Below are 23,445 nucleotides of genomic sequence, written 5' to 3'. Positions count from 1 at the left end.
GCTGGGGCTGAGGCCTGTAAAGAGATAGTCATGTTACTTTGGGTTCTGGGGACCAGATTCTTGTTCCCAGCTGGGAAGGAATCAATGACTTAAGACTTTAAGACAAGGATAAGCAATGTGAAAACAATTGTGATAGCCCTATTCAATTTAATCAGTTTGGGCTCTCCAAGCACAAACACCCCCAGAATACATGACCCATCGCCGTTCTGCAGATGTGGCAGCGGGAAGTGCTAAGTCAGGGTGTGCCCACATTCTTCTTGGGGCACGATGGCCTCCCAGGAGAGGAGCTGGGAATCCCGGTGAGAAGCAGAGGCCAAGTGGCCACCCCGTACCCAAGAGGACTTCTCAATCATGCTCTCACACACCTGAGACTTCACCCATACACCCGTGCACACGCAGCACCCCAAGGTACTCTCCAGCATGCAATATGGACTAACACATATGAAACCCACCAACCAATTAATCCATGAGCCAAAAAGCATTTCTTGGTCACCTGCTACATGCAGGACCCTGTGCTGGGCACAGGAAGAGCAAAGACAAAAGACAAGGTAGGAGCTCAGGGGCCAGGAGGGAGACAACGTGTACCACAGGTCTGTGCCAAACGGACTGAAGGTAATAGTAAGGGAGGGAACACTTCAGCTGAGCCTTGAAGGACACTCAGGATCCGAGAGGCAGGTGGGCAGAGAGGGCACGCCAGGCACGGGGAACAGCCAGTATAAATACACAGAGACTACAAGGTAAAGGGCAAAGGCTGGCCATCCTGTATCTGGAGAGCAATAAGGTAGAAGGTGGAGGAAGGGAGGTTTGAGCCCAGCTGGGAAAAGCTTTAGCTGCTAACACTTGAGCTGATATTTGCTCCTGGAGGTAGCAGGGAACCAGTGGACTTTCTGGAGAGGGAGAGTGTCACAAAATCCTTGGCCAGTTGTGTGCATCAGAGAGGGTAAAGTCATGAGACAAGGAGGCTCATCAGGGTCCAGAAGCAGAGTAGGGAGGGGTCGGCTCTGTGTGGGGAAAAGAGGGGACAGAAGCGAGACCCACTGTGGACACAGACAAGGCAAGGCCTGCCCAGTGTGTGGGGGTGATGGGGAAAGAGAGCAAGGCACCGCCCAGGATTCCACAGCTGCCCACATGGCTGTCTGAAGTTCAGAAGAGGATTTTATAAAGAGGATCCGAGATCCAGAGGCAAAGGAGTCCTCTGAGATGTCCAGTGGCAGCCCCTGATTTTACAGATCTGGAAACTGAGTCCCAGGATGTGAACCCATGACCTCCACCTCCAGAGCCAGGCCTTAAAAGATGTGGATTCCATTCTCTGACCCATGGAGTGGCACAGGATTGAGCTGAGCAGAGCAAAGGGTGGAACCATCAGCCTGGGGGGCATGAAGGCAGGCCTGAGATTCATCCTGAGGGACTGAAAAGATGGAAGAAGGAGATGTCAGGCCCCAGTCACTGAGGAGGCAGGAGGGAATGATGGTCCAGCAGAGGAGGCTGAGAAGAGGCAGGTGGACACAAAGCCACCCAAGGAGGGGCAGTGGCCAAGGGTGCCCATGTGGGTGATGGTGCCAATGGGACAGACCAGTCATTGGGGAGGGCTGGGAAAAGTGCCACAACAGGTGGCAGCAAGAGAGACAAGGAGAGGGAGAGGAAGGGAGAGAAAGATGGAGAGAAAGAGAAAAGGAGGGAGAAAGGAAGAAAGACAGAGGGAGGGAGGGAGGGCATGTGGGATGCAGGAGGTAGTGAGAGGAGAGGACAGAGTCTGGTATCCAATCACTGTGACCACCAGTGGAGGGAGGGAAGGGGCAGGCCTGGTGGAGGCTTAGACTGACCAGACAGATCTGGGCATGTGTGAGGGCACCAGGAGTTGGGGAAGTTGGAAGCTTCCAGATGGGGCACAAGCATGGGCACATGGGAGACAGAGGGAAGGAGAACACCCACTCCTTCTGCGGCTGGTGCAGTCACAGGGCACTGAGGACAGGGTCAGCAGTTAGGGAGATCTGAGTTCAAATCCACCCTTACATATTTACTGGCTTCTGTGACCCTGGGCAAATCACTTAACTCTATTTGCCTCAGTTTCCCCCTTAGCTGGAGAAAGAAATGGCCACCTGCTCCTCCATCTTTGCAAGAAAACCCTAAATAGGGTCATGAAGGGTGGGAAAAGGCAGAAAAGCCACTGAACGGGAGAAAGCTGCACTTCCCAGGGCTATGGAGAAAGCACTGACTACAGCGCCTGGCACACAGTAGGTGCTCCATAACTGCACACAGTAATGGCTCCACAAATTCTTTTTCCCCTCACAAACTCCCCAAGGGAAAAAGGGGGCTGGAGAGAAGTCAGCGGGTCTTGGGTGGGGAAAGGTCACGCCCCCACGCTCTAACACGGGAGGGAGAGGTCACGGGCTGCAGGCTGGTCCTAGGTAGGCTCTTCAGGGGAGCCTGGAGGGGGTTCTGTAGAGGGAGGCCAGGCAAAGGCTCCAGAGCAAAGAGGAGGATGGGGGAGGGGCGGGAAGGAAACTTCTTCCTGGGAAGGAGAAGGGGCGGCCAGGGTCTGTCCCTCGTGGCAGGGTGGGCACAACACCCGTCACACGCGTGTGCACCCCGAACCCCCACGCACAAGCACACACGGCCCAGCCCACACCTTACCCACGGGTTCCCCCTTCGCTCTCCCCTTCCCCACCCTGAGTGCCCAGACTCACCACTGAATCTGTAGTGAGGAGGGGGAGGGGAAAGCCACCTGGTCTGCGCGTGCGCACTGCAGTCCCAACACTGGCAGGCCGCTGGGCATTCCTGCCCTCCTACTTTCCCACCCTCTACCATGGACTCTGCCAGCCTCCATAGCAGGGAGGGGTCAGAGCCCAGCGCTGGAATACGCATGCGCATTCCTCCTGAATCTCCCTCTCAGAATTCTGCCAGCTTCTGTAGTAGGGCGGGGCCACAGCAGGCCAGAATGACAGCTGGATGAAGCACTCCCATAATGCACCGGCCTCTGAGGCGACCCTTTTGACAGCATTCTGGGAAACCGAGTCTGAGCCCAGCCTCCATTCCCCGCCCCCACCCCTGTTCCCTCACCCGCCCCCCCTTCCATACCTCCCTTCAAACACCGCAGTGCCTCTCTGCTCCCCTCCTCCCCTTCCTACGTGGCCCCTGAAGGAAGTCTTTGTCTGTCCCAGTTATCTCCAGCTTGGATTCTCTGACATTAAGAAGGTCAAGGACGGATGAAACTGACTGGCCAAAGCAAGATCCTGTCTGGCCTCTGGCCTCAGTTTCCTCCTCCGTAAAAAGGGCAAATTCGGTTTGGTGGCCACAAGCACCCCTGAGCCTTCAGGCTGGTGCCCCGCGTTCTGGCCTGAGAGTCTGAACGGGAAGGAGGTAATTACAGCCACTGAGACCCCAGACCCGTGTCCAGGCCCCTCCTCAGCCCTGCGGGTCCTCACCTGCTCTAACCCCTGTAGACCCGGCTCCTGCCCTGCCTCCCTGGCAGAGAGGCAGAGACCCCCCCCAACACCACGAGCACGAGGGGGCTCCCACAGACTCCTCAGGAAATAGAACGACCCTTCCCTGCCAGCCCCCCTTGGCATCTGGCCTCACAGCTGTTCTCTTCTCTGCTTTGAGTACAGGCGGGCACCTCGGACTCTGGCCCTAAAGCCCCCAGAACCTACAGCCCAGTGACAGAGGAAGGGTCCGAGTCCAGATTTGCACCCAGGACCCCCGGCTCCAGGCCTGGCACTGATGAATGTTAAAAACCAAATAACTCCTGGCCCTTCCAGAAAGCACATCCTTTCTAGCTCGGGTCACTACAACAAGAGTGCGGTCAGTCCTCACGTGCCCTCAGAGAGCGTAACAGGAAGATCCGATGGAAAGTGACCCCGAGGAAATGGCATCCTGCTTCCGGGGGAACAGGCAGCACCGAAGGGCTTCATTACCTCAAGAGAGCACGGAGGGTGCAGACAGGGCGCGAGGAGAGCCTGGGAGTGCGCGTGCTGGTCCCACGGACAGAGCNGCCCTGGGAAGAAGGGTGGCTTGGTGATTGGACATTGTTAGTTTAGTTTTCTGTAGGCAAGTAGGATATCCTTAAATCAAGCTATCCTTTATTTTATTTGATTTAGTAAATACTTTACTTTAAGACAGTCAAATCTTCCTGACTAGGAGAGCAGGCTCTCTCAGTCTAACCCCTCCTGTGACCCTTCCCCACCATCAGCTTTCTCCCTAGTGGCTGTTACAGAACCCTAAACCCCTGTCCTTCTGATTATCCCTGACATTAATAAATCCCCTTTGTTACCTACTCAAAGCCTCTGGTGAATCATTGTATCAAAGATTAAGGTAAGGGCTAAGGAGGGAACAAATTATTTTCTTTTTATTTCTTGAGGGAACCACAGGCATCCATCTTGGCAGGAAGTACCTTCTCCTGCAGCCATGAGTTTCACTGGCAGGGAGAAGCCCTTTGACTTCTCCCTCAAGGGATTTAGAAATTAAAAGAGAAGTCCTCCAGCCAGATCTAAAATATTTCTGACTGGCCCAACTCCTTTAGTATCTTAGAGATACCCTTCCTGCCTGAAGAACCCAGTTATCTCCCCAGTATCCTGTCTCTAGCCTTGGTGAATAAGTCTGTTTAAGCTGCCCTCCTATATACACCCTGTCATTCCCCTACTTTCCTATATACCACCTCATTCATCCCTACCCTACACTTAGCTATCCCCCTCATTTCCCTTCCAAATCACCTATATCCCTTTTATCCCTCCTCACTACCCAAACTACCTGAGACCTACGTAGATTACCAAATTCTTTATAACAATATGTAGCACGATTCATTGAGTGAGACATGCCATGTTAAATCTCCTAGAACACCCAAGTGAGGAGATTTAACATGCTGGTTTCCCAAAGAATCAAAGGGGAGACTGTGAGAAGGAAATTTGCCCTCCCCTCATTCCACTACATGTACCTAGCATGGGAAATGGAAGCAATGGAAGCAAGGACTATGTGAGGGAAATCACTGGATAGCTTAGGTCATGAGGACAGAATGGCAGCAGGAAAAAGGCAGCAATGGAGTCAAGAATATCATGAGGCAGGGGGCTGGGAGATCTTCCTCTGCACAGCCCCACTGGATGACACAGGCAAATCAGAAAGCATAGCTGGCTCTGGAGATGTCATGTTAGTGGGAGGAGAATAAATTTGATAAGCTGAGGAAAGAGCGAATTTGGGCCTCTTTTCTGCCATGTTTGTTGCTAACCAGACCTGCCTGAGAGGGTGGCTAGTGGCCCTTATGGAGGCCATAGAATAGCCAACTAAATGAAGCAATAAGGTAAGTACCTTTATATTTCTTGCTCTTATTTTTCCATCTTTCTTTTTCCCCTCCTACCTTTGATTAATATAAATATTAATTTATGGCCAGTCTCTTAATTTTAATTATTACATTTTGGGCAACTATGAAGGGATAGAGGTTACAGAATTACTTCTTGTTCTTTTAACTTATGGTGAAAGAAACATGATCCTTTCCATTGTAAATGGGTCTCAAAATGATGATGCAGTACATTGGCCAAGTAATTGGACTAAATTTGAGGACCTCAGACAGGGAGAGAATGAGAGACCATCTCAGTTCCATGACAGTTGAACTAGGGTCTAGGTATCTTGGCACAGATGTCTCCAGAGGGATTGATGCCAGATTTATAAGGATTCATTTTGTAAAGTATTGTTCCTGAGATATTAAAGACCATTTTAAGAACAACTGCCCAGATTGGCTCATCATGGACATAGAAAAACCAATGAAGATAGTAGCATATGTGTTTGAAGACCGTGAAAGATGAAATAGAGAGAAAGCTGAAAAAGTGGAACTGGAGAGATTAAGAATGGAAAAAACTGAATTAGAGGAGTACTTAAAAGAAGGAAAAAGCTGAATTACAAAAATATATAAAAGAAAGATAAAAAACAGACAGAGGTCATAGCTCCTTTAATGGAATCCATCAAGCAACCAATGGCATGTTTTCTTTTGTGGGAAACAAGCTCATGTAGCTTTGAGTTACAGAAAGAGAAACAGAAGCTGGAGAAATAATAATAATAATAATAATAATAATAATAATAATAATAGATCCTCCAAAAGGATCAGTGACTATAATAAGGTAACTTATAAGTCAGTCCATAACACTCCTCAAGGAATCTGTAATTATTGTGGGGCACCACAGAGAAATGGTCAGAATGACCAATGTGATGGCCAGAGATATGGCCAGAGGAAACAAGATGTATGATGGTACTCGGGAAGGGAAAGGACCTCAAGGAGTCTGGAGGTGAATTTTAAGCCTGTTCAGACCCCACTGCCTTCTTGATGCTAACTGTTTAAGTCTGTTCCCCTACCCATAATGAAGAAGTCTATGTAATGTGATCTTAAATACAGATCTACAGCCAGAAGATACATTCCTCCCATGTCAGATGGGTACTCTCTACTGACAGTGAGTGACATCCTGTCACATATATTGTATTTGCTGCTTTTTTTTAGATTTTATTTTGCTTTTAAGTTTACATATTGTTATGAGTAAGATGAGATTAGCTAGTTATTAAGAATTAAGATGTACCTAGCAGGAAGGAGCTGGAGCTGGGAATTCCAGGTTGGAATGAAGGAGGAGGAAGTCTGTCTGTGCTCTGAGTGTGGACTCCATTAGTGGTGGGCAAAACTGTTGCCAGCCTGGGAGACCTCAGAGCAAAGGACACCCTGCTTCCTGTTTTCCCCTGGGATCCTGTGTGGTGTAGCATTTAAGGAAAGGACAAGATCTACAGAGCCAAGAGAAGAGGACAGTGCTTCAAGCAAAACCCTTACTACTTGGTTCCTGAGACAACTTTAGCTCCTGGCATCCAGAGATCATCAGTGGATTGCAGTGAGAATCCCAAAGCCACAAAAGCCCTAGCTGTACTCAAGCCTGGCAAGTTCCAGGTTTGAGGCAGAATCCCAGAGACTCCATTTATAGCTCCTTGGGCCCTGTTAGTTTAGATCACTTAGATAAGAGTAGAATAAGTCCTCCCATTGCCCTGTGGTTTTATCCCTTAGATTTTAAGTATAGAAATCCTTTCCCACCTTTTAGTCTAACGTAATTAAAGCTGTTACGTCCCTTTTACCTTGTTAGCCTGTTACTATACTCTGGTCTAGTGGAAGCTGGGTGACAGTTAAGATCAACTGCCATTCCTGTGGAGATCCAGTAAAACTCTGGTTTCTTCACCCTGGTCCAGTCTCATAAATCCTAGAGTGTGTTCCCACAAACCATTTAGTTTATTGTAATATCCCTGGTGACCCCATTACCTCACTTATATTTTCTTACAATAATAATCTAATTTAAGATGCTCTGTTACACAATGTTACCTTCAGTTAATATATTTTGGTTATTAGCTATGTGTTCTGTTACACTGTCCTTATTTGTACACTCTTCCTATGATTGGACTAGGGATAATGCCATTATAAAAGTCCATAGACAAGTTGAACAAACTCTTTTCCATGGCAAAGCCATTGGTTCCTATGGATGCTGGGTCTGTCACCGGATCCATCATAGCTCTGTTTTCTCATGGGCAACAAACAATTCCAGTCCACAGAAATGAGATGTTACCACAGCTTGGACTACAGGAGGTCACATTTTAGCTAAATAGACTTTTGCTCCTTTTTATTTTGTTAAATGTCACATAGATGGTGATGGATGGATTCCATCGAAATGGATACAATCTGTATCAGTGACCTTTGAGGAATTTAAGGAACTGAAAATATCAGTTGATTTTAACAGGTCTTCAGAAGTGTTTTTTAGGTATCTAGGACCACCATTACCTCTTACTGATCACTTGCCTGCCTTTGACTGTGTGTAACAAGAGAAGTGGGTCCATTAAGTAGTATTCAGTATATGGGTAACAAAGTGAAATGCAACCTTACCATTTCTACCTCCACATTCATTTGTGCTAGAGTAAAGCTTAGAAATGCAATGGATGGGACACATAAAAACATGTCTTTTATGACTGTTATGGTCTCAACCTGGTGGAGGATTTCCCATGGGGTTTGGTGACCCCCAGACATTTTAGGTAATTCTTCAGCTTATTCTACCCTTCCCCCACAATGGTATGGTACTTGTGGTTGGGTTTATGTCATTCCTCCTGTATCAGTGAACAATCACTGTATTGGCAGGGGAGACAAGCCCATAGCCAGAAATCTGGGTTCTTGGTGGCATTCTAGACCCAAGAGGTCAAGTCCAAATTCAGCAGCATTCTCATGAGCAATACAGAGGTTTCTCTAGGCACTCCTGCCAAACTTTCAAATGATGGCAATGATAGACTTGGTTAGAAACATCTCAGCTGAGGTTGAAAAAGTGGCTCAAAACACAGCTCAAGTCATCTGCCAAACTATGAAGTGCCAAGCACCATTGAGTTCATGTCAGATGACAAGGTCACAAGTGGACCCTGAAATCTGCAAGGCAAGATTCACAGGAGTATGGATTCCCACCCAGGCCTCCCTGTATGACTCTTTTCTTACCAACACTCCCTATTTAGTGATTAATATCCCCACTAAGTCCCAGGGAAATACAGAAGAACACGATAGGTTATTATTAGAGCCCTTACAAGTCCCCTACAAACTCCTAGGAAAAGCCCCACCTTTTTATGTTATAATACAGAAATTCCCCTAAAGTCTCCCTATAACAAACCAGCAAATAGTGAGTTAATGTTAAAGATTTTAAAACCCTAACTTAGATACACAGGTATCTACAAAAAGAGGCCAAGTTTCTCCCCTCCCTGATCCTTGATTTGGTAGTTAACAATGGATGATGAATGAAGAAATTGATAGAAAGAATGGAACTAAAGGGGGTTGAACCTAGCATTTATTCTGAATGTAATTTCTGATTCTTAAGGGGTGTGCCACCAATCCGGCTTTTTATCAATGTGTGTAGTAATCATTGTTTTGTTTTCTCTCTTTTTTCATTGTTTCCCTCTTATCTCCCAAATTATTGTAATTCCCTCTTTATTAGGTGCAATATTTTATATACCACTAGCACACATGTGGAATGATTCATTGGGGAGACCTGACATGTTAATCTCCTAAAGAACCCAAGGGAGAAAATTTAACATGCTGGTCTCCCAAAGAATCAAAGAGGGGATTACATGAAGAGAATTTACACGCCTCTCCTGGGGTTACCCATGGGACGTTGTCCTGCCTGCAATTCTTTATCCCTGCAGCTATACCACTTATGTCACCCAGGCTGGTCACCTATGCTGGTCAACTAGGGACATCACCTTGTATAGGCTAAATGACTGAATTTGATCCACACATGACTCTGAATTTGAACCAGATGTAAAAAAAGAAGTTAAGAGTGGAGAATGAGGAAGTGTTATTTTTCTCTGTCTCTGGTGTCCAGCCAAGGAAGGTCTGCTGGATATCACACTGAAAGCAACGACATCGTGTAACATGGAAAATGGCAGGGTGGAATTCCTGCAAGACACAGGGTCAAGCCTCACCCAGAGTTCTTCATGTTACAATGGGAACTAGATTAGACTATCTTACTCTGTTTTTCTATGTATTTCTCATCTTTTACCTATCCAAGAAATTCTAATAAACTTTATTAAATTATCAGGACCAGAGTCCTAATTTTACTATAACATATGCAAATGGCTACAGGCATACATAGACCTTCACTGGCTGGCTAGCACTGCACTAGATTAGCTTTTTCATATCTGGGTTACCTTAGAATCATAACTTATGAAAGCTAAAATCACCAGACCAAGATGTTCCATGGATTTGCATTCTTGCAGCAGTCTCTTTGAATATAGACAGCAGGCTCTTTGAAAACCATGATGACTAGCCATGCACAATGAGGCCATTCACTAGAGTTCCAATGATAGAATAACCAGTTACCACTGGTAGAAAAGAGAAGGTTATGTTTGAAGAAATTCTATCCTTACAAAGGTTGTTTTATATGTAAATATTTTTTTAAAAACCATACCTTCTGACTTAAAATCAATATTAAGTACTGGTTCCAAGACAGAAGAGCATTAAGGGCCAGGCAACTGGGGTTAAATGAACTATTCAGGGTCACACAGTTAAGAAGTGTCTAACATCAGATATGAACACAGGACCTCCTGTCTATAGGTCTGCCTCTTGATCCACTGAGCCACCTAGCTGCTCGTATATAAACATTTTTTAAAATAGGAAAAATATGCACAATTAACCTTCATGTAAATTTATCATTTAATACATTACTTGTAATGAGCCAATAGAAAAATGCACCTTTAAATATATTAGCAATCAATTCATTTTGTTGATTGTTTGGGGAGCAAAAAACAAAGAATGAATTTCCATCCTAAGTAAGAGAACTTCAACAGAATTCTTTTTCATTTCATCCGCAAGTTGCGTGCTTACTTTGTTTGTATATATTTGTGTGTAACCCTGCCCTCTCTCTCTCTTCTTCCCCCATACGAGGCAGAGAAAGCTGACTTTCTTTACTGAGGCTTCCCTTCCCTTACTTCAAATTATTATTAATAAATCTTATTAAATATATTACTTGGAGTATTTGGATATTGTTATAAAGAAATATAGGACTCTTTGATGCTACTATTCTCCTAGGGGATATTGGTTAGAGAAGCTGTGTCTTTGTATTTCCCTAGGTAGCTGGTGACTAGGAACACCAACTCGGGCACCTTTGCTTGATGATATACTTCCTATTTCTATAAAGCAGTGCCCAGGAAGGACCCTTAATGGTCTGTTGGATGGGTAACTCTTTCAGGTCCCACCTGGGGTTGATTAATTATTAATATTGGGCTCTAATTAGCCTTGGATCATGTTTCATCTGACTGCATTGCTCCCTCCCCAAGGGTCTTGATATAATGACCACTCAGGAAGGTACTTAATAAAACTTTATCTAATGATCTTAAATAGGGAAAGGAATAATCATGAACGGATTGGGGATAGGCGAACCTGTCACACTAATACCTATGATCAATAATCCCTCAGGACTGTAGGCTATTGTTTCAGTAAAGCTGGAGCTAGTGGTTTCCCATCCTCTGGTTCAGCTTGGCCACTGCCAAACCAGAGAGGGCAATCTCCCCCGTTGGTACAGATATTGTGATTTCTCTCAGCTTCCTTGTTATCAGTTTGTGATATGTCAGCCTTGCACAGCCTTCAGGAAGTACCCACCCTTAAGGAAATCCACCCTCTTCTTCTTATACCTCACTCCTCCTGTGTCCCACCAGGGGCCCAGAGATCTAAATAGCTATGATGATTCAGATCCTAAAGATCTAGGGAGGTTCACAGAGAACCAATGATCCATGGTATGAGACCCACAGATCAATGCTCCAAGATCAAAGATCAAATATCAATAGTCAAAGCTCAAAGACCAAAGACCGCTCCCAGATGACTGTTAAGGGTATTTATATCCTCAGGCCAAATGCCTTTCCTCCTGTCCTCACAGCATCTGGGAATATTCTGAAGTCTCCAACTGTCTCCCTTGTCAATCAAGGTGAGATTAACAATCCTCAGAGTTTGAATATAACAATATTAATTTTTAATCTCACATCAGTTTTGTGCTTGAAAATGAGACTACAGCTAGTGCTTCAGTGGACAGAACACCAAGCACAGAGTCAGGAAGACCTCAGTTCTAATCCCAGCTTAGAACCTAGCTAGAACTGTAAACCTGGACAAGTCACAACTTTAGTTTTTTCATCTGTAAAATGAACATAATAATATCCCTGACCTCTTCAGGTTTATATGAGGTTCAAATAAGATTTAGAAAATGCTGGGCACAGAGTAGGTGCTGAGTAAATGATAGCTATTAGTTTTTTCATTATTATTTTTATATTGATTATTCACTCCCTAATTCTGCTCTCTTACTTAAACTGTTATTGTCCTCATTCTTCCATTTCCTTATTTCCTGTTGAACTAAATTGATTTCCATTCCAAAACACTGCCTTTTCCCAAGATCAGCTAAGAGTGTGGTTCATGATCTGCTGCTGCTTCTCAAACCATTTCTAAGTTTTATACTTGATTCAGAGCTTCCTGAGAGCATGGCCTGTGTCTTCCCTTCCCTTTGTGTGAATTAAATTATTTAGGGGATTTGGATCCCGACCATCCTTCTATCCTCAGAATCAGACCATAGGAGATGCTTAATCAATGCATACTGACCGATTGCCTAGACTGCTCCCATCAAAACCATTAAACTATAAGGAGAGGTATAAAATTTAATGCTGATGGAGCAGCAGAGAAATAGACATGTTCTAATACAGCTATGACAGTTAGGAGTAGTGCTAAGCAGTGCTTAAACCTGGAGATGGCACTCCAGAAGTGAAACAGGAGATGTCACATGCACTGACCTTACCCTGCTTTTCAACTACTCACCTGTACAAGTACCTGTCCCAGCTTCTCCCTCTTGATTCCTTACATCTTCTCTCTTCAACAGGAAGAGCAAATCTAGTTTGGAAACAGGAATTCCTGCAACAGGAAGAGGAAAAAAAAGAGCTGAGTTCAAAGAGCTATCTGAGAATTCAAAAGTCTTCAAATAAAATTTTTATGAGTTTCTTCAGTTTTCAGAACACCTCAGTTTCTCATAATGTTCCAACCCTTCCTCCCTATCTGAGAGTAATTCTTTATAACAAAAAAGAAATTTTAATGAAAAAGAGGAATATGGAAAAAATTTGGTAAAATCAATGAGTATGTCAAAGTCTGACATAATATGCAGTGTTCCAGAACCCTCAGTCTTCAGTCTACAAATGATCAGTCAAGAAGAAATGGAAAATCAGGCCTCTAAGAAAACATAGAGGGTCTCTATTTTGTAATTCAAGGGAAGATTCATCAAAATTCCAGGTAGATAAAGGCTAGCTATCCAAACAGATATCATAATTTGGACAATACATATTTCCCCCCAATTTAAAAATTCTAAACATAATTAATACAAACAAAAACAAATATTCCCATGAACAAAGAAGAACACAGAGGGCTGAGTAGGAAAATTTAAATCTCTATAATGGACAGTTTTCTTTTAAAATAATACAATAAATGCACATGTAACACTAAAGGCTATCCTGCTGGTCACCAATGCCTTCTGGTTCTGATTTTCTGTTTCATTTCATTTCATTTCAAAGGCATCTTTAAGAGATTTTCTTTCATTTCTTTCCATTTACTTTCTCCTTACCACTCCATGCCCCAGGCTCCACACTCAGTCCTCCTGCTGACAGAAAATGAGAGGCAAAACCTCTCATACCAAATGGGTCCAGTCAGGCACTGGCTGCACTTTCACTCAGGCCCTGACAGGTTAAGGGGAGGAGGTGGGTTCCTCCCCCTTTCCCAGTGCCACTCAAAGCTCTCCCTCTGCCACCATCACTCACTAATCTCTCCTCCTTTGAAGTTCATTCAATACAAATCTACCATCCAATCTAAGGTTTGGCAGCTGTTTGTCTATTGACCTCTGGGCCCTTCCCCTCCTTCCACAGTGAGTTCAGTGCCTGGCTCAGTCTTTCTCTCCTGCCCACCTGAGGACACACAAACATGGTCAGACCCTTGACCTTGCTGTCACCCACAAATGCACTACCTCCATGCTTGAGAGCCCTGACATCCCCTTTTCCCTCTAGGATGCCCATCTGTGGTCCCCATTCTTTGTCCTCACCATGACCTCCATTCCCATCCCTCAGTTCTCTCCCAGGCAATCCTCCCTGCACTCACTCACTCTCTGTCCTTCCCCATGTTGACTCCAGGGAACAGTCTGATTTTACTTCATCCTCTTCTCTCCAGCCCATTGGCTCCTAATCCTGGAGCTGATCTCATGCTGCCAAGCCTCAGCCTTGGTTACTCTCACCCTCCAGTGCCCTCACTCCTACTCACCTGCAGCTGAACAAAGCTGGAGAAAAATCACAAAAATGTGCTGACTGGATCTACCACAAAATGATGTTACATCCTCTTACCTGGACCCTGGGTATATCTAGGAAAACCTCTTTTTTTTTTTAAACCCTCACATTCTGTATTAGATTCAATATTGTGTATTGGTTCCAAGGCAGAAGAGTCATAAGGGCTAGCTAATGAGGGTTAAGTGACTTGTACAAGGTCACCCAGCTAGGAAGTGTCTGAAACCAGATTTGAACCTAAGGCCTCCTGTCTCTAAATCCTGGCTCTCAATCCATTGAGCCACCCAGCTACCCCCCATGCAACCCTCTTATACTTCCCTCAGTGACTCACTATCCCACTCACCAATGGAGATTATACAAATCCTTTTCTGCCTCAGCTCAGAACTTTGCCCAGTTGTTTACTAAAAAAACTAGGCTATTCACCCAGAGCTCCCTCTCTTCTCCCCTCGCATCACTCAGATGCCTTCTAACACCATCTCTCTTTTCACCTCTACCTCCCATAACGAGGTGGCCTTTCTCCCTAACAAGGCTGACCACTCCAGGTGCACAAGTGATCCCATTATGTCCTCTGTTCACCTGCAGACTTTCCACTTAGCTTCAGTCACTCCCTGTCCACTTCCTCACTGCCTACAAGCACATCCACATCTCCCCTATTCGTGAAAGACCCACCAATGAGACAAGCAGTGCCCCCTGGGCAGCCCAAGCAAATTAAGAAACTATGATTGGTTCCTGAGAGGTGATGTGTGAGAGCAAGTGGGTGGAGAAAACAGCTTATAAATGGAAGAAGAGGAGGCCTTTGGAGTCTTCTGGCTGAAGCATGGAACCTGGAGGAACTCTTGTCCTTGCTCAGCTTCAATCCATCATGGCGGCCAATAGAGTAGAAAGCTAAGTAACTTTCCACCTCTTTCCTACAATTCCCTCTCTTTACTAGTACTACTACGATTTAATAAAGTTATAAAGCTACCAGCAGCCTCATAATTTAATTTTAATTATTACAGGATTCTCCCTTTAGGATGTGTGGCCTTAAGTGTTCTTATCAAATGAGACAAATTTTATTTAGACCTTCTTAGCCTACAGCAAATGAGCTTGCAAAAACTAAAATACACTGACACTGAGTCACAGGGGCTGCTTTAGCTCACCTATGGAGTTCAGGTTCTCATAGTTCTCCAACATCACATTCCTGTACAGGGCCCTCTGGGCAGGATCCAGAAGTCTCCACTCCTTCCGGCTGAACTCCACAGACACATCTTCAAACGTCACAGATTCCTGAATGAAACACATTCCTGCTTAATCAGGAAGATTCCGCTCAAAATATTTCTTCATTACCTACATGCTCTCTGCCTTACTAGAAACTGAACTCAGGAGCCAGTGCATGATTTTCCTAAGTATTTTTACCATCAATGAACTCCCAAAATATCATGTAATTTACTCATGGACCAAACCACACCACAGAATCAGTCTTCACCTTCCACTTAAGATAGACAATGCAAATATCACCCGACATACTCCAAATATTCATTTCTACCTCTCTAGCAATCATTCCCCATTCCTGATCAGTCTCTTCAGGGCTGATTTTCTCAGAAGGCAGAATACCTCAAATAGTCTAACAGCATAGCACTGCTTGGTTTATACCCCAAAGAGATAATAAGGAAAAAGACTTATACAAAAATATAGCCGTGCCCTTTGTGGTGGCAAAAAATTGGAAAATGAGAGAATGTCCTTCCATTGGGGAATGGCTGAACAAATAGTGGTATCTGTTGGTGATGGAATACTATTGTGCTCAAAGGAATAATGAACTGGAGGAATTCCATGTGAACTGGAACCACCTCCAGGAATTGATGCAGAGTGAAAGGAGCAGAACCAGGAGAACATTGTACACAGAGACTGATACACTGTACAATCAAATGTAATGGACTTCTCTAATAGCAGCAATGCAAGGATCCAGGACAAGTATGAGGGACCTATGAGAAAGAATGGTATCCACATTGAGAGGAAGAAGTGTGGCAGTAAAAAAACCACTGCTTAAACACATGGGCTGATGGGGATACTAATGGGGATATAGACATTAAATGATTACTCTAGTCCAACTATCAATAATATGGAATTAGGTCTTAATAAATGATACATATAAAACCCAGTGGAATTGGGTGTTGGCTACAGGGGGTTGGGAGGGTTTGGGGGAGAGGGAAAGAACATGAAATATGTTAATATGGGAAAATATTCAAAATTAAAATTAAAAAAAAAATAGTCTAAAAGGCTAAGCATTCTTCCCATTCCATCTCCTAAGGGTATGTGTCTTTCTCTCATTGGTCAGAAAGTCAAATGTTAATACAGAACAGACCTAAAATAAAACTCAGGTCTCTATGTGTAATAATTATTAGCTATCTACAATGTGTAATCTGTGATCTTGGAGTTGAGGACTCTCTGGAAGAGTAGAGATTATAATCCACCCATTCTTCTCAGATTGGGTTACTCTTGTCTAAATGCTAACAGAATAACCTACAGAGGAGCTTTCACCCCTGTGCTGTGAGTCTTCCTCTGGATGTATATTCCCCAAAGGTATAAATGTAGCCTAGAACCATTCCATCTCTCATTCCCCATTCTTCTTACAGAAACTTCCCAAGTGTTTTTCACAAATATTGGGCCTTTCTTTTAAGCTTTGTTTCAGATGAAAAAATCAGGGGCTCATCCTGCAATCCTATCTTCTGTAGTCTTGCATGACCTTAGCACATACAAAGGGGATACATGATAGAAGGAGAATTTAGAATGCTGTATTTTCTATAATTGAATCTAATGAGTTTTCAGTAACAACAATCCAACCTGAAGGACCTATTACTCTCTACCGTTTGCACCCAACTATGATAGTCCATTTGTGGTTTGTGATATAATATTGTTCTCTTCTCCTCTCATCAAAGGGACTTCTCACTATATGTATAAGTTTTTCTCATCATAATGGTAAAGAAATTGAAGAGATAAGTAGTAAGTCTTTTGGATATACTGTTTCAGTGCTAACATCATTATAGAATCCAAAATAGTTTGAAAATGCTTTTTCTCAGAATTGGACATTAAGAGGATGTTCATTAATTGGGGAAAGGCTGAACAAGTTACGGTATATGATTGTGGTGAAATATTACTGTGTTCTAAGAAATGAGATCCAGAGGAATTTCTGAAAAACCTGGAACAACCTATATGAACTGATGCAATGTGAACAGAACCTGGAGATAATTGTACATAGTAAGAGCAATATTGTACAATAACCCATTGTGAACGATTTAGCTAAAAATTCTTTTCTTTAAGGGACCTAATAAATTCAATCAATTTGTATCCCAAGAAGAAAAAAATATATTGGCAGATATTAAAAATTGTTATTACCAACAGCGTAACTAGAAGAAGTTTATATAGAGGGAACAGTCACAAACTGTATAGGATGAAATGTCAAGGGATATATATATATATATATATATATATATATATATGTTTGTATATATATATATATGTGTATGTACATATGCATGTATGTATAAATATATACAAAATTAGAGGGGGTAAGAAGGTAATAATAAGAAAAATAGGAAAACAAACAAAAAGGAATAAATTTACATTCCATAAAGAAGCATATGGGATCAACAGAGAAAAAGAATAAAATACACTCGAAGGGTAAAGAGGTTAGAGAGAGTAAATACTTAATACTTAAGTGCACTGAAATCAACTTAAAGAGGGAAGAACAATCAGGTCGATAGGGGCAGAGAATTGATTCACGGCCTATAGAGAAGTTAGAAGGGTAAGAAAAGGACTTGTGGAGAGGGAAGTACCACTAGGAAGGGAGAGGGTGAGGAGGAGGGGATAGCTTAAAAAGATCCAAAAGAAGAATAAGAGTAGAATAAGAAGGGAGAGGGGAGAAAGGGAAGTACAATAAGTGAGGGGATCAGGGGAACTGTTTAAAAACAAAACACTGGTATAGAAGGAAATAGTGAAAGAAGAAAGGATAGGACAAGGCAAGAGAATCAAAATGTCTGGGAATACACAAATGATAATTATAACTCTGAATGTGAATGGGATGAACTCACCCATAAAATGGAAGCAAACAGCAGAGTGGATTAGAAACCAAAATCCTACCATATGTTGTCCAGAAGAAACACACATGAGACAGACAGACATATATAGAATGAAAATGAGAGGATGGAGCAAAATCTATTGGGCTTCAATTGAGAAAAAGAAGGCAGGGGTAGCCATCATGATCTCTGCCAGAGCCAAAGTAAAAATAGACAAGGTTAAAAGAGATAGGGAAGGTAACTACATCCTAATAAAAGGCAGTATAAACAATGAAGAAATATCAATACTCAATATGTATGCACCAAAGGTTATAGCTTCCAAATTTCTAAAGGAGAAGCTAGCGGAACTCAAGGATGAAATCAATAGCAAAACCATACTAGTGGGAGACCTCACCCTTCCCCTATCAGATCTAGATAAATCAAACCAAAAAATAAATAAGAAAGAGATAAGAGAGGTGAATAAAACCCAAGAAAATTAGAGTTAATAGATATATGGAGAAAAATAAATAGGGACAAAAAGGAATACACTTTTTTTTTCAGCAGCACAAGGAACATTCACAAATATAGACCATGTAATAGGGCATAGAAACATGGCAAACAAATGCAAAAAAGCAGAAGTAATAAATGTAACCTTCTCAGATCATAATGCAATAAAAAATAGTTATTAGTAAGAATACATGGAGAGGCAAACCAAAAACTAACTGGAAATTAAATAATATGATTCTCCAAAATAATTTAGTGAAAGAACAAATCATAGAAACAATAATTTCATTGAAGACAATGACAATGATGAGACGTCTTACCCAAACCTATGGAATACAGCCAAAGCAATTCTAAGGGGAAATTTTATATCACTGAGTGCATATATTTTATATCACTGAGTGCATATATTAACAAATTAGGGAAGGCAGAGATTAATGAATTGGGCATACAACTTAAAAAACTAGAATATGAACAAATTGAAAATCCTCAGATGAAAACTAAATTAGAGATACTAAAAATCAAAGGAGAAATTAATAAAATCGAAAGTAAGAGAACGACTGAATTAATAAATAAGACTAGAAGCTGGTATTTTGAAAAAACAGATAAAACAGACAAAATACTGATAAATCTAATTAAAAAAAGGAAAGAAGAAAACGAAATTAACAGTATCAAAGATGAAAAGGGAGATCTCACCTCTAATGAAGAGGAAATTAAGGCAATCATTAAAAACTATTTTGCACAATTATATGGCAATAAATATAGCAATCTAGGTGATATGGATGAATATTTACAAAAATATGAATTGCCTAGATTAACAGCAGAAGAACTAGAATACTTAAATAATCCAATATCAGATAAAGCGATTGAACAAGCCATCAAAGAACTCCCTAAGGAAAAAATCGTCAGGGCTTTTGGATTCACAAGTGAATTCTATCAAACATTCAATGAACAACTAATCCCAATACTACACAAATTATTTGATATAATTAGCAAAGAAGGAGTCCTACCAAATTCCTTTTATGACACAAATATGGTACTGATTCCAAAGCCAAGTAGATAAAAAACAAAGAAAGAAAATTACAGACCAATCTCCTTAATGAACATAGAGGAGAAAATCTCAAATAGAATACTGGCAAAAAGGTTCCAGCAAGTGATCAAGTGGGTTATCCAACATGATCAAGTGGGCTTTATACCAGGAATGCAAGGATGGTTCAACATAAGGAAAACCATTCATGTACCTGACCATATCAACAAGCAAACCAACGAAAACCACATGATTATCTCAATAGATGCTGAAAAAGCCTTTGACAAAATACAGCATCCATTCCTATTGAAAACACTAGAAAGTATAGGAATAGAAGGACCTTTCCTAAAAATAATAAAAAGTACATATCTTAAACCATCAAAAAGCATCATATGCAATATGGACAAATTAGAAGCATTCCCAATAATATCAGGTGTAAAACAAGGATGCCCATTATCACCTCTATTATTAAACATTGTACTAGAAACATTAGCAGTAGTAATTAGATAAGAAAAAGAAATTGAAGGTATTAAAATAGGCAATGAGGAGATTAAGCTATCACTCTTTGCAGATGATATGATGGTATACTTAAAAAATCCTAGAGAATCAACTAAGAAGCTTGTAGAAATAATCAACAACTTTAGCAAAGTTGCAGGATACAAAATAAATGCACATAAATCATCAGCATTTCTATATATTTCCAACACACCACAGCAGCAAGAGGTAGAAAGAGAAACACCATTTAAAATCACCCTAGACAATACAAAATACTTAGGAATCTATCTACCAAAACAAACAGAGGAATTATACAAACACAACTACAAAACACTTTCCAAACAATTAAAAGTAGATCTAAACAATTGGAAAAACATTGACTGCCCATGGTTAGGATGAGCTAACATAATAAAAATGACCATTCTACCCAAATTAATTAATTTATTTAGTGCCATACCTATCAAACTAAAAACTTTTTTACTGAATTAGAAAAAACTATAACACAGTTCATTTGGAACAACAAAAGATTAAGAGCATCAAGGGAAATAATGAAAAAAAAAACATGAAGGAAGGTGGCCTAGCAGTACCAAATATTAAGCTATACTATAAAGCAGTGGTTATCAAAACAATATGGTACTGGCTAGGAGACAGAAGGGAAGATCAGTGGAATAGACTTGGGGTGAGTGACAGCAGCAAAACAGTGCATGATAAACCCAAAGAGCCCAACTTTGGGGACAAAAATCCACTATTTGACAAAAACTTCTGGGAAAATTGGAAAACAATAAAAACCCTACACCAAGATAAATTCAGAATGGGTGAATGACTTGAATATAAAGAAGGAAACTATAAGCAAATTAAGTGAACACAGAATGGTATACTTGTCAGTTCTATGGGAAAGGAAAGATTTTAAAACCAAGCAAGAGTTAGAAAAAATTAGAAAATGTAAAATAAATAATTTTGATTATATTAACTTAAAAAGTGTTTGTAGAAACAAAAAGAAAGCAACCAAAATCAGAAGTGAAACAACAAACTGGGAAAAAATCTTTATAACAAAAAGTTCTGACAGAGGTCTAATTACTCAGATATACAAGGAACTAAATCAATTGTATATAAAATCAAGCCATTCCCCAATAGATAAATGGGCAAGGAAAATGAATAGGCAATTTTTAGATAAAGAAATCAAAACTATCAATAAGCACATGAGAAAGTGTTCTAAATCTCTAATAATCAGAGAAATGTCAGTTGGAAATGGCTATTGTTCCCACAAATGTCAATCAGCTCCACATGTATCTTGGATTAGATCTTGATGATTTTTACAGCTGAGACAGCCTTCCCTTCTCCTCTTCCTTCAGCACTCTCCCTTCTGACCCTTTTGTTTGTCTCCAGTAGAATTTAAGGGTTCTGAGGTCTAGGACCATTTCCTTTTAACTTTCTATACTCGGGTCTGGAACATAGTAGGACCCTAATGTTTCCTGAACTAAATTGAAGTTACAAATACCTTCATGGCTGGGGGTCATCTTTGGTATCATCCCAATTTAGATGTCTAAATTCCACCATTCCTCTAGATTACAGTGAGACTCATTTAACACAGATATTGCACAGTTATCAAAAACCACAGAATTGTACACAATCATTCTAAAAATCAGTGACGGCGAACGTTTGAAGACTGTGTGCCCAAACTGCAGCCCTCACACCTCATGTGAGCTGCCCCCTTACCCCATTCAGGGAAGGAAAGAAATGTTCCCAGTGGGCTGCTCAGCAAAGGGGTGAGTGTCCTCTGGAATGGTGGAGAGGTGAAGGGGAGCAGCCCTCTCTCCCATGTGCCAGCATCCATGTCATAGGCTTGCCAACATGGTTTTACATTATGGAGATACTGTGGCTCTCATGATCCATACAACAACATTCAGAATAACCAGAGATTCTAGGAATGAAATACTGAGGCTCAGGTCCCTACATGAATTTGAGTGAGCAGAGACCACTGAAGACAGGAAAGAAATGTTAGCAAAGAGAGGCGAGGGGAGGAGACAGGACACAGGAGAAAGAGAGTAACAGGAACTTACCTGAAACCTGGCAGCCAGGACACCAGACATCCCTCCTTCCTTCTCCTCTAGGCTGCTGACTTGGGGAAGAGCTGTATCTGGAAAAATAGAGTTGGATAAGGAGAAAGGAGTCCTAGGACAGGCCAATCCTGCTTTGTGGCTCCCACAAAGTACCCTGAGCCTCAAAGCTCATCTGCAGTATCAATCCTCCTTGGCAGATCACTCCTCCACCAAATGCTCTAACCACCAGGCTCATCTCACAATCCCACTGGAGAAAGCCATGACCACGGGTTTTGTTTAGGAGAACCTTCAATGACCCTCACCACTGACCCAGTAGCCCTTTCCTTCACCTTTCCTGGCACCTTGTAGGGGAATCATAAATGCTGAGTGACTGACTAAAGGAAACCATCTGGTGGAAGCCAGCCAGAGAATCCTGAGTCCTGAGCAGAGAAGAGGATAGGAAGGGAAGGAAGATTTGGGGGCTCTGTGCTGTAAGGGGACCCCTGCCCTCCTGGACCATTCCATCAGAAAGCCTCCCCAGAGAGAAGGGTTGGGAGGTCTCTCACACTAGGAAGATTCCATTCCCCCACTGGTGCTCCTGGAATTCTCACCACTCTCCTGACGTGTCAGGGCCACGTCTGCCGTGCTCCTCCATCCTTTTCGTTTTCTCATTGCTCTGACTTCACTCAAGTCCTCTCTGCCCAGCCAGTAGGAGCAGGACTGGCTTCACTACTGCCCTGGAGCTGGATGAAAGGCTGCAAAGCAGGTATCCTCTCCTAGGTTGGATTCCTTTCCTTGGGGGAGTTCCTACACCACCTCCTCTTTCCACTAAAGCTGGGCCTGAGGCCTGTAAAGAGATAGTCATGTTACTTTGGGTTCTGGGGACCAGATTCTTGTTCCCAGCTGGGAACTGTCCCTCTCTCTGAGGGCTAGACTCCTGAGCACTCTGCTATGGGTCACTGAGGCCAGAGAAAGGATGGAGATAGCAGGAGGGCCCTCAAGTCACAATCAAAGTATTGGAACTCAGAACCTGGACATGCAACTAGGCAGGTCAGGAATTTCATTCATTTAAGAAAAAAACTCACATCTCACACTGGGAAGGAAACAGTGACTTATGACTTTAAGACAACTATCAGCAATGTGAAAACAACTGTGAACCCCTATTCAATTTAATCTGTAATTACTCATTTCAATGCTAATTAATGGGTATCAGTGATTATAATTAGTGTGTTATGCTGAACAGGAGGAAATTTGAGGTAGTTTTCTTAGTTAATACAGTAGGAATAAGAGTTATGGAAGTTAGAAGTAATGAACACACAAAGGACTTGGTGATACTTTTCAGGTATCAAAAATTCTATTAATTGTATGTGATATATTAAAGAGATTCCTGGTGTAGTAGTTAGTTCTGTATTTGGGATTTATCTCAGCTTGTGCAGGTTTATTAACACAAACTCAATTCCTAAGTCTATGACATTTGAAATTAGCTTCTTTGACAACATTGTACACAGAAAGTAAAATATTC

At 42.2% G+C, this 23,445-nt stretch overlaps 1 pseudogene; it reads right to left on the bottom strand.

Moving 5' to 3' along the window:
- LOC123246892 overlaps positions 1–22,681 on the bottom strand; it is a 43,775-nt pseudogene extending 21,094 nt beyond the window's left edge.
- Positions 22,682–23,445: the final 764 nt, after the last annotated feature.

The sequence above is a fragment of the Gracilinanus agilis genome, chromosome 4 (genome assembly GCF_016433145.1).
Source record: "Gracilinanus agilis isolate LMUSP501 chromosome 4, AgileGrace, whole genome shotgun sequence".
Lineage (NCBI taxonomy): Eukaryota > Metazoa > Chordata > Mammalia > Didelphimorphia > Didelphidae > Gracilinanus > Gracilinanus agilis.
This window is presented reverse-complemented; position numbering and strand designations above follow the sequence as displayed.